Source organism: Oncorhynchus clarkii, chromosome 19 (genome assembly GCF_045791955.1).
Source record: "Oncorhynchus clarkii lewisi isolate Uvic-CL-2024 chromosome 19, UVic_Ocla_1.0, whole genome shotgun sequence".
NCBI classification, from domain to species: domain Eukaryota; kingdom Metazoa; phylum Chordata; class Actinopteri; order Salmoniformes; family Salmonidae; genus Oncorhynchus; species Oncorhynchus clarkii.
In genome coordinates, this window is record NC_092165.1 from 13,684,365 (window position 1) to 13,700,089 (window position 15,725).

A 15,725-nucleotide genomic window follows, 5' to 3' on the forward strand; every position below is an offset into this window, starting at 1 on the left:
ACCACACACCACACCACACACACACACACACCACACACCACACACCACACCACACACACACCACACACCACACACCACACCACACCCCACACACCACACCCCACACCACACACCACACCACACACACCACACCACACACACACACACCACCACACACACACCACACACCACACCACACACACACACCACACCACACACACCACACCACACACACCACACACACCACACACCACACACACACACACACACCACACACACACACCACACACACCACACACACCACAACACACACACCACACACACCACAACACACACACCACACCACACCACACACACCACACACACCACACACCACACACCACCACACCACACACCACACCACCACACACATACACTTCACACACACCACACACACCACAACATACACACACACCACACACATACACTTCACACACACCACAACATACACACACCACACCACACCACACACATGCACACACCACCACACACATACACCACACACCACCATACACACATACACTTCACACACACCACAACATACACACACACCACATACACTTCACACACACACCACAACATACACACACCACACCACACACACACACACCACACACCACCACACATACATACACTTCACACACACCACACACCACACCACACACATACACTACACACCACCCCACACACATACACTTCACACACACCACACCACACACATACACTTCACACTTCACACACAACACACCACACACACACCACACACATACACTTCACACACACACACCACACACCACACACATACACTTCACACACACCACACACCTCCACAACATACACACACCACACACACACAGACCACACACCACCACACACACATACACTTCACACACACCACAACATACACACACCACACACACACACACACACAGCACACACACACACAGACACACACACACGCACACACAGACACACACACAGACACACACACACAGACACACACACACGCACACACAGACACACACAGACACACACACGCACACACAGACATACACACACGCACACACACACACACACACGTACACACGCACACACAGACACACACACATACACACACAGACACACACACACGCACACACAGACACACACAGACACACACACACCTTCTGTCTAACTGTATGATGTACCACTAGGTATACAGCTAGCTAGCGTGACAGCGCAGAGGAGAGTTGGCATTCCTTTTTGGCACTGTCATTATCTTGTAAATGTGGTAGCCCTCGAACATGACCAAGAAAAGAGCGGTTCCTCCTCTGACAGGTAACTCATTCAGACATGCACCGTTTGACATCTGGGACGACTCTGGGACGAAAAATGAAAGGTAATTTGAACAGTGATTCAATATGGGACGGAACCCAGAGGTGTGGAGGAGAAGGAGATAGGAAAGTGTGTGTGGGTGTGAGGGAGGACGTAACACAGACTTGCGTGCCCACACACACACACCCGGACACACACACGGACAGGAGTGTAGCTAGCAGTGTTAGTCAAGTTTCATTGAGGACGCTTCATCATGCTCAGGCAGTTATATACTGAGTGTTCAAAACATTACAATTGACTGAAACTGAAAATCTACACATATTTTACATACACTGAGTGGACATAACATTAGGAACACCTAACACCATGACAGACTGACCAGGTGAAAGCTATGACCCCTTATTGATGTCACTTGTTAAATCCACTTCAATCGGTGTAAATGAAGGAGAGGAGACCGGTTAAAAAAAGGATTTTTAAGCCTGGAGACAATTGAGACATGGATTGTGTATGTGTGCCATTCAGAGGGTGAATGGGTAACACAAAATATTGAAATGGCTTTGAACAGGGTATGATAGTAGGAGGCACTGGGTTTTTCACACTCAACCGTTTCCCGTGTGTATCAAGAATGGTCCACCAGCCAAAGGACATCCAGCCAACTTCACACAACTGTGGGAAGTCAACACACACACACACACACACACACACACACACACACACACACACACACACACACAGGCCTCTTGCAGCCAACATTATGACAGCATCTAAGTTGGATATGTTTAACGATGGTTTGTATTTGCGATCAGCTTTTGTGATGTGTTTCCAAACAGCACGAGACATTACATTGTGATTAGATACACTCTGATAGAGGCTTTTCTCTGGTTTCATACGGTGCAGTACACTGCTCATATGATGCAGTACAATACTCATACGATGCAGTACAATACTCATACGATGCATTACAATACTCATACGTTGCAGTACAATACTCATACGTTGCAGTACAATACTCATACGATGCAGTACAATACTCATACGATGCAGTACAATGCTCATACGATGCAGTACAATACTCATACGATGCAGTACAATACTCATTAGATGTAGTACAATACTCATACGATGCAGTACAATACTCATACGATGCAGTACAATACTCATACGACGCAGTACAATGCTCACACAATGCAGTACAATGCTCATACGATGCAGTACAATGCTCATACGATGCAGTACAATGATCATATGATGCAGTACAATTTTCATACAATGCAGTACAATACTCATATGATGCAGTACAATACTCATACGATGCAGTACAATACTCATATGATGCAGTACAATACTCATGCGATGCAGTACAATGATCATATGATGCAGTACAATACTCATACGATGCTGTGCAATACTCATACGATGCAGTACAATACTCATACGACGCAGTACAATACTCACACGACGCAGTACAATACTCATACGGCGCAGTGCAATACTCATACGACGCAGTACAATGCTCATACGATGCAGTACAATGCTCGTACGATGCAGTACAATGCTCATACGATGCAGTACAATGCTCATACGTTGCAGTACAATACTCATTAGATGCAGTACAATGATCATACGATGCAGTACAATGATCATACGATGCAGTACAATGCTCATACGATGTAGTACAATGCTCATACGATGCAGTACAATACTCATATGATGCAGTACAATACTTAATGCGATGCAGTACAATGATCATACGATGCAGTACAATACGCATACGATGCAGTACAATGCTCATACGATGCAGTACAATGCTCATACGATGCAGTACAATGCTCACACGATGCAGTACAATGCTCATACGAGGCAGTACAATGCTCATACGACGCAGTACAATACTCATACGACTTTGAGGTTATTGTGAGGCACAGACAGCCACAGACACACTTGAGATGTCCCTCTCTCACTTCTCTCTCTCTCTGTTACAGAATCTGTGCTAGCTTGTACACTAAGAGCAGTTAGTGACAGATTTGAAAGCAGACTCATATCATCCAGTTCCCCCTCCCCCTGTCTTCCCTCCCACCTTTCTTCCAATAATAATAGAGATGAATCTGATTTGAGGGAATTACATGGAGTTTTCAGGTCACTGTCTGTCAAGGTCTCAACTCCCAGGTACTCTTGTGTGTGTCATTGTGTGTGTCATTGTGTGTGTTTGTGTCACTGTGTGTGTGGTTGTTGCTGTGTGTGTGGTTGTTGCTGTGTGTGTGGCTGTTGCTGTGTGTGTGTGTGTGTGTGTGTGTGTGTGTGTGTGTGTGTGTGTGTGTGTGTGTGTGTGTGTGTGTGTGTGTGTGTGTGTGTGTGTGCGTGCGCGTGTTGCTGTGTGACTCTTCGTCAGATGGTACGGTGACCCCATTAGGACATAATTGTCCCTTTCTCAAGGTCTCCTCTAACCAGCAGGAGAGGATGACAGGGCCCAGAACAGTATGTTACTCAGCACAAATGTCAGTGCATATGTTCATGTGGTGCTCCTCGTAAGGGATCACTCTTTATAATTGCATAGAACCTCCTCAAATGTCTCTGACAGTACTCTCTTTTGTCTTATAATTAAATATACCCTTTTACACTAGATATCTGTAATCAAAGTGAATCACAAACCTTTCTCAGGTACATCCGAGAAGGCCTTCCTTGTGCTTCATATAAACTCAGGAAGCAGTGAAAGCGATGGCAACAGCTTGAGAATGAATGTGCTTAGATGAGTTTACCAGGAGGCATGTGTTTGATCGGGGGAGACTACAAAGAGGAATGGGAGGAATCATCCATGTGCTACTGAAGCCGCCATCCCCTCTTTCTCTATTCATCTCTCTCTCCCTCTCCTCCCTCTCTCTCTCTCCCTCTCCCCCCTCTCTCTCTCTCCTTCACAGGAAGGGTGTGTGTGGTGCAGCCGTTTGAAATCAGCCTCAAATGAAAGCACTGATGAGCAATTAGAAAAGGTTTACAATGTCGCAATCATCAGCCATTATTATAATGAGGCCCTTGAAATCCTCCTCTCCACCGCAAACAGGAGGATGTGTGTGTGTGTGGGAGAGACTGTGTGACAGAGGGGGTGGGAGAGACTGTAACAGAGGGGTGGGAGAGACTGTGTGACAGAGGGGGTGGGAGAGACTGTAACAGAGGGGGTGGGAGAGACTGTGTGACAGAGGGGGTGGGAGAGACTGTGTGACAGAGGGGGTGGGAGAGACTGTGTGACAGAGGGGGTGGGAGAGACTGTAACAGAGGGGTTGGGGAGAGACTGTGTGACAGAGGGGTGGGAGAGACTGTGACGGAGGGGTGGGAGAGACTGTGACGGAGGGGTGGGAGAGACTGTGTGACAGAGGGGGTGGGAGAGACTGTGTGACAGAGGGGGTGGGAGAGAGACTGTGTGACAGAGGGGGTGGGAGAGAGACTGTGTGACAGAGGGGGTGGGAGAGAGACTGTGTGACAGAGGGGGTGGGAGAGAGACTGTGTGACAGCGGGGGTGGGAGAGAGACTGTGTGACAGAGGGGGTGGGAGAGAGACTGTGTGACAGAGGGGGTATGGGAGAGACTGTAACAGAGGGGTGGGAGAGACTGTGTGACAGAGGGGGTGGGAGAGACTGTAACAGAGGGGGTGGGAGAGACTGTGTGACAGAGGGGGTGGGAGAGACTGTGTGACAGAGGGGGTGGGAGAGACTGTGTGACAGAGGGGGTGGGAGAGACTGTAACAGAGGGGTTGGGGAGAGACTGTGTGACAGAGGGGTGGGAGAGACTGTGACGGAGGGGTGGGAGAGACTGTGACGGAGGGGTGGGAGAGACTGTGTGACAGAGGGGGTGGGAGAGACTGTGTGACAGAGGGGGTGGGAGAGAGACTGTGTGACAGAGGGGGTGGGAGAGAGACTGTGTGACAGAGGGGGTGGGAGAGAGACTGTGTGACAGCGGGGGTGGGAGAGAGACTGTGTGACAGAGGGGGTGGGAGAGAGACTGTGTGACAGAGGGGGTGGGAGAGAGACTGTGTGACAGAGGGGGTGGGAGAGACTGTAACAGAGGGGTAGGAGAGAGACTGTGTGGCAGAGGGGGTGGGGAGTGACTGTGTAACAGAAGGGGTGGGAGAGACTGTTACAGAGGGGGTGGGAGAGACTGTGTGACAGAGGGGGTGGTGGAGAGACTGTGTGACAGAGGGGGTGGGGAGAGACTGTGTGACAGAAGGGGTGGGAGAGACTGTTACAGAGGGGGTGGGAGAGACTGTGTGACAGAGGGGGTGGTGGAGAGACTGTGTGACAGAGGGGGTGGGAGAGAGACTGTGTGACAGAGGGGGTGGGAGAGAGACTGTGACAGAGGGGGTGGGAGAGAGACTGTGTGACAGAGGGGGTGGGACAGAGACTGTGTGACAGAGGGGGTGGTGGAGAGACTGTGTGACAGAGGGGGTGGGAGAGAGACTGTGTGACAGAGGGGGTGGGACAGAGACTGTGTGACAGAGGGGGTGGGAGAGAGACTGTGTGACAGAAGGGGTGGGAGAGACTGTGTGACAGAGGGGGTGGGAGAGACTGTGTGACAGAGGGGGTGGGAGAGACTGTTACAGAGGGGGTGGGAGAGACTGTGTGACAGAGGGGGAGGTGGAGAGACTGTGTGACAGAGGGGGTGCGAGAGAGACTGTGTGACAGAGGGGGTGGGACAGAGACTGTGTGACAGAGGGGGTGGGAGAGAGACTGTGTGACAGAGGGGGTGGGAGAGAGACTGTGTGACAGAGGGGGTGGGAGAGAGACTGTGTGACAAAGGGGGTGGGAGAGAGACTGTGTGACAGAGGGGGTGGGAGAGAGACTGTGTGACAGAGGGGGTGGGAGAGAGACTGTGTGACAGCAGGGGTGGGAGAGAGACTGTGTGACAGCGGGGGTGGGAGAGAGACTGTGTGACAGAGGGGGTGGGAGAGAGACTGTGTGACAGAGGGGGTGGGAGAGAGACTGTAACAGAGGGGTGGGAGAGAGACTGTGTGACAGAGGGGGTGGGAGAGAGACTGTGTGACAGAGGGGGTGGGAGAGACTGTGTGACAGAGGGGGTGGGACAGAGACTGTGTGACAGAGGGGGTGGTGGAGAGACTGTGTGACAGAGGGGGTTGGAGAGAGACTGTGTGACAGAGGGGGTGGGACAGAGACTGTGTGACAGAGGGGGTGGGAGAGAGACTGTGTGACAGAGGGGGTGGGAGAGAGACTGTGTGACAGAGGGGGTGGGAGAGAGACTGTGTGACAAAGGGGTTGGGAGAGAGACTGTGTGACAGAGGGGTTGGGAGAGAGACTGTGTGACAGAGGGGGTGGGAGAGAGACTGTGTGACAGAGGGGGTGGGAGAGAGACTGTGTGACAGAGGGGGTGGGAGAGAGACTGTGTGACAGAGGGGTTGGGATAGAGACTGTGTGACAGATGGGGTGGGAGAGAGACTGTGTGACAGAGGGGGTGGGATAGAGACTGTGTGACAGATGGGGTGGGAGAGAGACTGTGTGACAGAGGGGGTGGGAGAGAGACTGTGTGACAAAGGGGTTGGGAGAGAGATTGTGTGACAGAGGGGTTGGGAGAGAGACTGTGTGACAGAGGGGGTGGGAGAGAGACTGTGTGACAGAGGGGGTGGGAGAGAGACTGTGTGACAGAGGGGGTGGGAGAGAGACTGTGTGACAGAGGGGGTGGGATAGAGACTGTGTGACAGATGGGGTGGGAGAGAGACTGTGTGACAGAGGGGGTGGGAGAGACTGTAACAGAGGGGTGGGAGAGAGACTGTGTGAGAGAGGGGGTGGGAGAGAGACTGTGTGACAGAGGGGGTGGGAGAGAGACTGTGTGACAGAGGGGGTGGGATAGACTGTGTGACAGAGGGGTGGGAGAGAGACTGTGTGACAGAGGGGGTGGGAGAGAGACTGTGTGACAGAGGGGGTGGGAGAGACTGTGTGACAGAGGGGGTGGGAGAGACTGTGTGACAGAGGGGATGGGAGAGACTGTGTGACAGAGGGGGTGGGAGAGACTGTGTGACAGAGGGGGTGGGAGAGAGACTGTGTGACAGAGGGGGTGGGAGAGAGACTGTGTGACAGAGGGGGTGGGAGAGAGACTGTGTGACAGAGGGGGTGGGAGAGAGACTGTGTGACAGCGGGGGTGGGAGAGAGACTGTGTGACAGAGGGGGTGGGAGAGAGACTGTGTGACAGAGGGGGTGGGAGAGACTGTAACAGAGGGGTGGGAGAGACTGTGTGACAGAGGGGGTGGGAGAGACTGTAACAGAGGGGGTGGGAGAGACTGTGTGACAGAGGGGGTGGGAGAGACTGTGTGACAGAGGGGGTGGGAGAGACTGTGTGACAGAGGGGGTGGGAGAGACTGTAACAGAGGGGTTGGGGAGAGACTGTGTGACAGAGGGGTGGGAGAGACTGTGACGGAGGGGTGGGAGAGACTGTGACGGAGGGGTGGGAGAGACTGTGTGACAGAGGGGGTGGGAGAGACTGTGTGACAGAGGGGGTGGGAGAGAGACTGTGTGACAGAGGGGGTGGGAGAGAGACTGTGTGACAGAGGGGGTGGGAGAGAGACTGTGTGACAGCGGGGGTGGGAGAGAGACTGTGTGACAGAGGGGGTGGGAGAGAGACTGTGTGACAGAGGGGGTGGGAGAGAGACTGTGTGACAGAGGGGGTGGGAGAGACTGTAACAGAGGGGTAGGAGAGAGACTGTGTGGCAGAGGGGGTGGGGAGTGACTGTGTAACAGAAGGGGTGGGAGAGACTGTTACAGAGGGGGTGGGAGAGACTGTGTGACAGAGGGGGTGGTGGAGAGACTGTGTGACAGAGGGGGTGGGGAGAGACTGTGTGACAGAAGGGGTGGGAGAGACTGTTACAGAGGGGGTGGGAGAGACTGTGTGACAGAGGGGGTGGTGGAGAGACTGTGTGACAGAGGGGGTGGGAGAGAGACTGTGTGACAGAGGGGGTGGGAGAGAGACTGTGACAGAGGGGGTGGGAGAGAGACTGTGTGACAGAGGGGGTGGGACAGAGACTGTGTGACAGAGGGGGTGGTGGAGAGACTGTGTGACAGAGGGGGTGGGAGAGAGACTGTGTGACAGAGGGGGTGGGACAGAGACTGTGTGACAGAGGGGGTGGGAGAGAGACTGTGTGACAGAAGGGGTGGGAGAGACTGTGTGACAGAGGGGGTGGGACAGAGACTGTGTGACAGAGGGGGTGGGAGAGACTGTTACAGAGGGGGTGGGAGAGACTGTGTGACAGAGGGGGTGGTGGAGAGACTGTGTGACAGAGGGGGTGGGAGAGAGACTGTGTGACAGAGGGGGTGGGACAGAGACTGTGTGACAGAGGGGGTGGGAGAGAGACTGTGTGACAGAGGGGGTGGGAGAGAGACTGTGTGACAGAGGGGGTGGGAGAGAGACTGTGTGACAAAGGGGGTGGGAGAGAGACTGTGTGACAGAGGGGGTGGGAGAGAGACTGTGTGACAGAGGGGGTGGGAGAGAGACTGTGTGACAGCAGGGGTGGGAGAGAGACTGTGTGACAGCGGGGGTGGGAGAGAGACTGTGTGACAGAGGGGGTGGGAGAGAGACTGTGTGACAGAGGGGGTGGGAGAGAGACTGTAACAGAGGGGTGGGAGAGAGACTGTGTGACAGAGGGGGTGGGAGAGAGACTGTGTGACAGAGGGGGTGGGAGAGACTGTGTGACAGAGGGGGTGGGACAGAGACTGTGTGACAGAGGGGGTGGTGGAGAGACTGTGTGACAGAGGGGGTTGGAGAGAGACTGTGTGACAGAGGGGGTGGGACAGAGACTGTGTGACAGAGGGGGTGGGAGAGAGACTGTGTGACAGAGGGGGTGGGAGAGAGACTGTGTGACAGAGGGGGTGGGAGAGAGACTGTGTGACAAAGGGGTTGGGAGAGAGACTGTGTGACAGAGGGGTTGGGAGAGAGACTGTGTGACAGAGGGGGTGGGAGAGAGACTGTGTGACAGAGGGGGTGGGAGAGAGACTGTGTGACAGAGGGGGTGGGAGAGAGACTGTGTGACAGAGGGGTTGGGATAGAGACTGTGTGACAGATGGGGTGGGAGAGAGACTGTGTGACAGAGGGGGTGGGATAGAGACTGTGTGACAGATGGGGTGGGAGAGAGACTGTGTGACAGAGGGGGTGGGAGAGAGACTGTGTGACAAAGGGGTTGGGAGAGAGATTGTGTGACAGAGGGGTTGGGAGAGAGACTGTGTGACAGAGGGGGTGGGAGAGAGACTGTGTGACAGAGGGGGTGGGAGAGAGACTGTGTGACAGAGGGGGTGGGAGAGAGACTGTGTGACAGAGGGGGTGGGATAGAGACTGTGTGACAGATGGGGTGGGAGAGAGACTGTGTGACAGAGGGGGTGGGAGAGACTGTAACAGAGGGGTGGGAGAGAGACTGTGTGAGAGAGGGGGTGGGAGAGAGACTGTGTGACAGAGGGGGTGGGAGAGAGACTGTGTGACAGAGGGGGTGGGATAGACTGTGTGACAGAGGGGTGGGAGAGAGACTGTGTGACAGAGGGGGTGGGAGAGAGACTGTGTGACAGAGGGGGTGGGAGAGACTGTGTGACAGAGGGGGTGGGAGAGACTGTGTGACAGAGGGGATGGGAGAGACTGTGTGACAGAGGGGGTGGGAGAGACTGTGTGACAGAGGGGGTGGGACAGAGACTGTGTGACAGAGGAGGTGGTGGAGAGACTGTGTGACAGAGGGGGTGGGAGAGAGACTGTGTGACAGAGGGGGTGGGACAGAGACTGTGTGACAGAGGGGGTGGGAGAGAGACTGTGTGACAGAGGGAGTGGGAGAGAGACTGTGTGACAGCGGGGGTTGGAGAGAGACTGTGTGACAGAGGGGGTGGGAGAGAGACTGTGTGACAGAGGGGGTGGGAGAGACTGTAACAGAGGGGTGGGAGAGAGACTGTGTGACAGAGGGGGTGGGAGAGAGACTGTGTGACAGAGGGGGTGGGAGAGACTGTGTGACAGAGGGGGTGGGAGAGACTGTGTGACAGAGGGGGTGGGACAGAGACTGTGTGACAGAGGGGGTGGTGGAGAGACTGTGTGACAGAGGGGGTGGGAGAGAGACTGTGTGACAAAGGGGGTGGGAGAGAGACTGTGTGACAGAGGGGATGGGAGAGAGACTGTGTGACAGAGGGGGTGGGAGAGAGACTGTGTGACAGAGGGGGTGGGAGAGAGACTGTGTGACAGCGGGGGTGGGAGAGAGACTGTGGGAGAGAGACTGTGCGACAGAGGGGGTGGGAGAGAGACTGTGTGACAGAGGGGGTGGGAGAGAGACTGTGTGACAGAGGGGGTGGGAGAGAGACTGTGACAGAGGGGGTGAGAGAGACTGTGTGACAGAGGGGGTGGGAGAGAGACTGTGTGACAGAGGGGGTGGGAGAGAGACTGTGTGACAGCGGGGGTGGGAGAGAGACTGTGGGAGAGAGACTGTGCGACAGAGGGGGTGGGAGAGAGACTGTGTGACAGAGGGGGTGGGAGAGAGACTGTGTGACAGAGGGGGTGGGAGAGAGACTGTGACAGAGGGGGTGAGAGAGACTGTGTGACAGAGGGGGTGGTGGAGAGACTGTGTGACAGAGGGGGTGGGAGAGAGACTGTGTGACAGAGGGGGTGGGAGAGAGACTGTGTGACAGAGGGGGTGGGAGAGAGACTGTGTGACAGAGGGGGTGGGAGAGAGACTGTGTGACAGAGGGGTGGGAGAGACTGTGTGACAGAGGGGGTGGGAGAGAGACTGTGTGACAGAGGGGGTGGGAGAGAGACTGTGTGACAGAGGGGGTGGGAGAGAGACTGTGTGACAGAGGGGGTGGGAGAGAGAGAGCGTGCGCGTGCGTGCGTGTGTGTGTGTGTCTACGTGCACTCTTGTGTGTGACTTCTGTTTTCACACTCCTTTTAGGGAGATATACATCAACTTCTCTCCACACACGCAGCACTCACTGTAGGAACCCAAGAGCACTTCAAGCCAGACGTGTACTGTTCCCCATGCATCACTCTCCACACCTGACAGCCAAAGTTCCTTTACCTCAAGCCCCATTGCCCACTACAAACTCATATCAGCCCTGCACTTCTTTCTCTCTCTGTCTCTCTCTTTCTCTCTCTCTCTGTTTCTCTCTGTTTCTCTCTCTCTCTCTTCTCTCTGTCTCTTCTTTTTCAATGATCGCTCATTGGCCAGGTAATGGCAGCTACATGGGAAATGAATGCCTAGTTAACCATGCACAGCCACACACACCCACCCAGCCCCCAACTGACACATGCATTATCCCTGCCCACTCTGCTAACTGCTTTGTGTGGCACTTCACCTTGGAGGGAGATGGACTGGAAATTGTGACTTTTGTTTGATGATTCAGACAGGGATGATGTCACCCTGCGTGGTGCAGTATGTCACCCTGCATTCGGATGATGCCATTAGTTAGTGTGTGTAACCGGGTTTATGAAATAAACTGTGTGTGTGTGTGTCTGTCTGTCTGTTGGTTAATGTGTGTATTGTAATGGTGTGTCTCATTTTTGTAAGTGGGGGTGTGTGTGTTTGTTAATGGTAGTGCATGGGTGTGTGTGTGTGTGTGTGTGTGTGTGTGTGTGTGTGTGTGTGTGTGTGTGTGCCCTTCAGTTAACCTCAGTAACCTCCCTGTGGTCATGTCTAACACAGCAGAGTAGAGCCCCAACACTCCCTAGAGGCAGCGGTGTAAAATATTTAAGTAAAAATACTTTAACGTACTACTTAAGTAGTTTTTTGTGGTATCTGTACTTTACTATTTACATTTTTTACTACTTTTACTTTTACTTCGCTATTTTCCTAAAAGAAATAATGTACTTTTTACTCACATTTTCCCTGACACCCAAAAGTACTTGATACATTTTGAATGCTAAGCAGGACAGGAAAATGGTCCAATTCAGGCACTTATCAAGAGAACATCCCTGGTCATCTCTACTGCCTCTGATCTGGCGGATTCACTAAACACACATGCTTCATTCGTTAATTATGTCAGAGTGTTGGTGTTTGCCCCTGGCTATTCGTCAATTTAAAAAACAAGAAAATGGTGCCAACTGGATTGTTTAATAATTAAGTAAAAGTAAAATGATTTAAACTTTTACTTTCAATACTTAAGTATATTTTAGCAATTGCATTTACTTTTGATACTTAAGTATATTTAAAACCAAATGCTTTGAGAGTTTTACTCAAGTAGTATTTTACTGGGTGACTCACTTTTACTTGAGTCATTTTATATTAAGGTATCTTTACTTTTACTCAAGTATGACAATTGAGTACTTTTTCCACCCCGGCCTAGAGGACTAGCAACCTGAGACAGGACTATCATCTAACTCCCCCACCCAATCTCTCTCTCTCAAATAAATGTAATTAAATTCAATCAAAGGGCTTGGCATGGGAAACATGTTTACATTGTCAAAGCAAATGGAATAGACAATAAAAGGGAAATAAACCAGGAAAACATCAGTAAATATTACTAATGAAAGGGAAAATAAATAAACAGATGGTTGCCCTTTTCTATCTATCTATCTATCTATCTATCTATCTATCTATCTCTCTCTCTCTCTCTCTCTCTCTCTCTCTCTCTCTCTCTCTCTCTCTCTCTCTCTCTCTCTCTCTCTCTCTCTCTCTGTCTCTCTCTCTCTCTCTGTGTGTGTCTCTCTCGTCCTCTTTTTAGCAACCATCACACAGTAGTGACCAGAGTGACCATCTGGAGGTCACCTGACAGGTCACCTTTGGAGCTACAGTTCACACATTAAACCCCACTGTTTACCTACCTACCTACCTACACACACACACACACACACACACACACAGACCCCTTCCCCACACATATATACCATCATTGGCTCTGTGTGAGTCCCTCTTTAAGACAACTGTGTCATATCATTCAGTTTGATCAGCGGCCAGAGCTCCCCCATCAGTTGAGTCCCATCAGCTCTGCTCACACGCGTAGCAGGCGGGAAGTCACAGCGGGAGGCCAAATGTCGGCCATGTTGGCTCAAGGATTAGCTTAATGCTAGGTAAACTAACAGCAGCGAGATTAGCCTAGAGCCCGCCGACAATGATAATGATGGGATTTTCACCTTGGGTGTTTTGTTTGCCTGGCTGGATTACAATTAAGCACTGTAGCAAAAACAGAAAACATGCAGAGGGAGTGAAGCAGCGAAGTCTCGGTGGTGTGTATGTACGTGTGTTCCTGCGTGCATGCGTCAAGCATGTGGGTGTCTTCAGCCAGCTCCGATAGTGAGGGTGTGTGTGTGTGTGTGTGTGTGTGTGTGTGTGTGTCACTCCGTGAGGTCCCCCTCAATGTGACGTTCAGTTAATCAGATCTGGATGCTAGTGTGTCTGTTTTCTACCCCCTCGCAGCCCTCCTCCAATACTAAATAGAAACATCCACTTATCTCTCCCAGAATTTATCCTGTAATCTGTCGAAGTGCTTTTAACTGAAGAGCAGCAGAGACATATTTACTAATTAATTCATGTCAATAAACTATTAACTCGGTGCTGCTCGGAAAAACACGGATTTGCAGAAACTCTCCAAATGGAAAATCTCTCTCTCTCTCTCTCTCTCTCTCTGTCTAAATATATTTTAGATTTGAGATTCTTTAAAGTAGCCACCCTTTGCCTTGATGACAACTTTGCACACTGTTAACATTCTCTCAAACAGCTTCATGAGGAATGCTTTTACAACAGTCTTGAAGGAGTTCCCACATATGCTGAGCACTTGTTGGCTGCTTTTCCTTCCCTCTGCGTTCCAACTTATCCAAAACCATCTCAATTGTGTTGAGGTCGGGTGATTGTGGAGGCCAGGTCATCTGATGCAGCACTCCATCACTCTCCTTGGTCAAATAGCCCTTACACAGCTACGGAGGGTAGTGTGTACGGCCCAGTACATCACCGGTGCCAAGCTTCCTGCCATCCAGGACCTCTATTTCAGGCGGTGTCAGAGGAAGGCCCTACGAATTGTCAAAGACTCCAGTCACCCAAGACAGAAACTGTTGTCTCTGCTACCGCAAGGCAAGCGGTACCGGAGTGCCAAGTCTAGGTCCAAAAGGCTCCTTAACAGCTTCTACCCCCAAGACATAAGACCGCTGAACAATTCATCAAAATGGCCACCCTGACTATTACACTGACTATATATATATATATATACACACAGTGGGGAGAACAAGTATTTGATACACTGCCGATTTTGCTGGTTTTCCTACTTACAAAGCATGTGGAGGTCTGTAATTTTTATCATTGGTACACTTCAACTGTGAGAGACGGAATCTAAAACAAAAATCCAGAAAATCACATTGTATGATTTTTAAGTAATTAATTAGCATTTTATTGCATGACACACTGCAGTATTTCATACGTCAAAAAAGCAGAACCTTTGTTTGCAATAACAGAGATCATACGTTTCCTGTAGTTCTTGACCAGGTTTGCACACACTGCAGCAGGGATTTTGGCCCACTCCTCCATAAAGACCTTCTCCAGATCCTTCAGGTTTCGGGGCTGTCGCTGGGCAATACGGACTTTCAGCTCCCTCCAAAGATGTTCTATTGGGTTCAGGTCTGGAGACTGGCTAGGCCACTCCAGGACCTTGAGATGCTTCTTACGGAGCCACTCCTTAGTTGCCCTGGCTGTGTGTTTCGGGTCATTGTCATGCTGGAAGACCCAGCCACGACCCATCTTCAATGCTCTTAATGAGGGAAGGAGGTTGTTGGCCAAGATCTTGCGATACATGGCCCCATCCATCCTCCCCTCATTACGGTGCAGTCGTCCTGTTGCCTTTGCAGAGAAGCATCCCCAAAGAATGATTTTTCCACCTCCATGCTTCACGGTTGGGATGGTGTTCTTGGGGTTGTACTCATCCCTCTTTATCCTCCAAACATGGCGAGTGGCGTTTAGACCAAAAATCTCAATTTTTGTCTAATCAGACCACATGACCTTCTCCCATTCCTCCTCTGGATCATCCAGATGGTCATTGGCAAACTTCAGACGGGCCTGGACATGCGCTGGCTTGAGCAGGGGGACCTTGCGTGTGCTGCAGGATTTTAATCCATGACAGCGTAGTGTGTTACTAATGGTTGTCTTTGAGACTGTGGTCCCAGCTCTCTTTAGGTCATTGACCAGGTCCTACCGTGTAGTTCTGGGCTGATCCCTCACCTTCCTCATGATCATTGATGCCCCACGAGGTGAGATCTTGCATGAATACCCAGACCGAGGGTGATTGACCGTCATCTTGAACTTCTTCCATTTTCTAATAATTGCGCCAACAGATGTTGCCTTCTCACCAACTGCTTGCCTATTGTCCTGTAGCCCATCCCAGCCTTGTGCAGGTCTACAATTTTATCCCTGATGTCCTTACACAGCTCTCTGGTCTTGGCCATTGTGGAGTGGTTGGAGTCTGT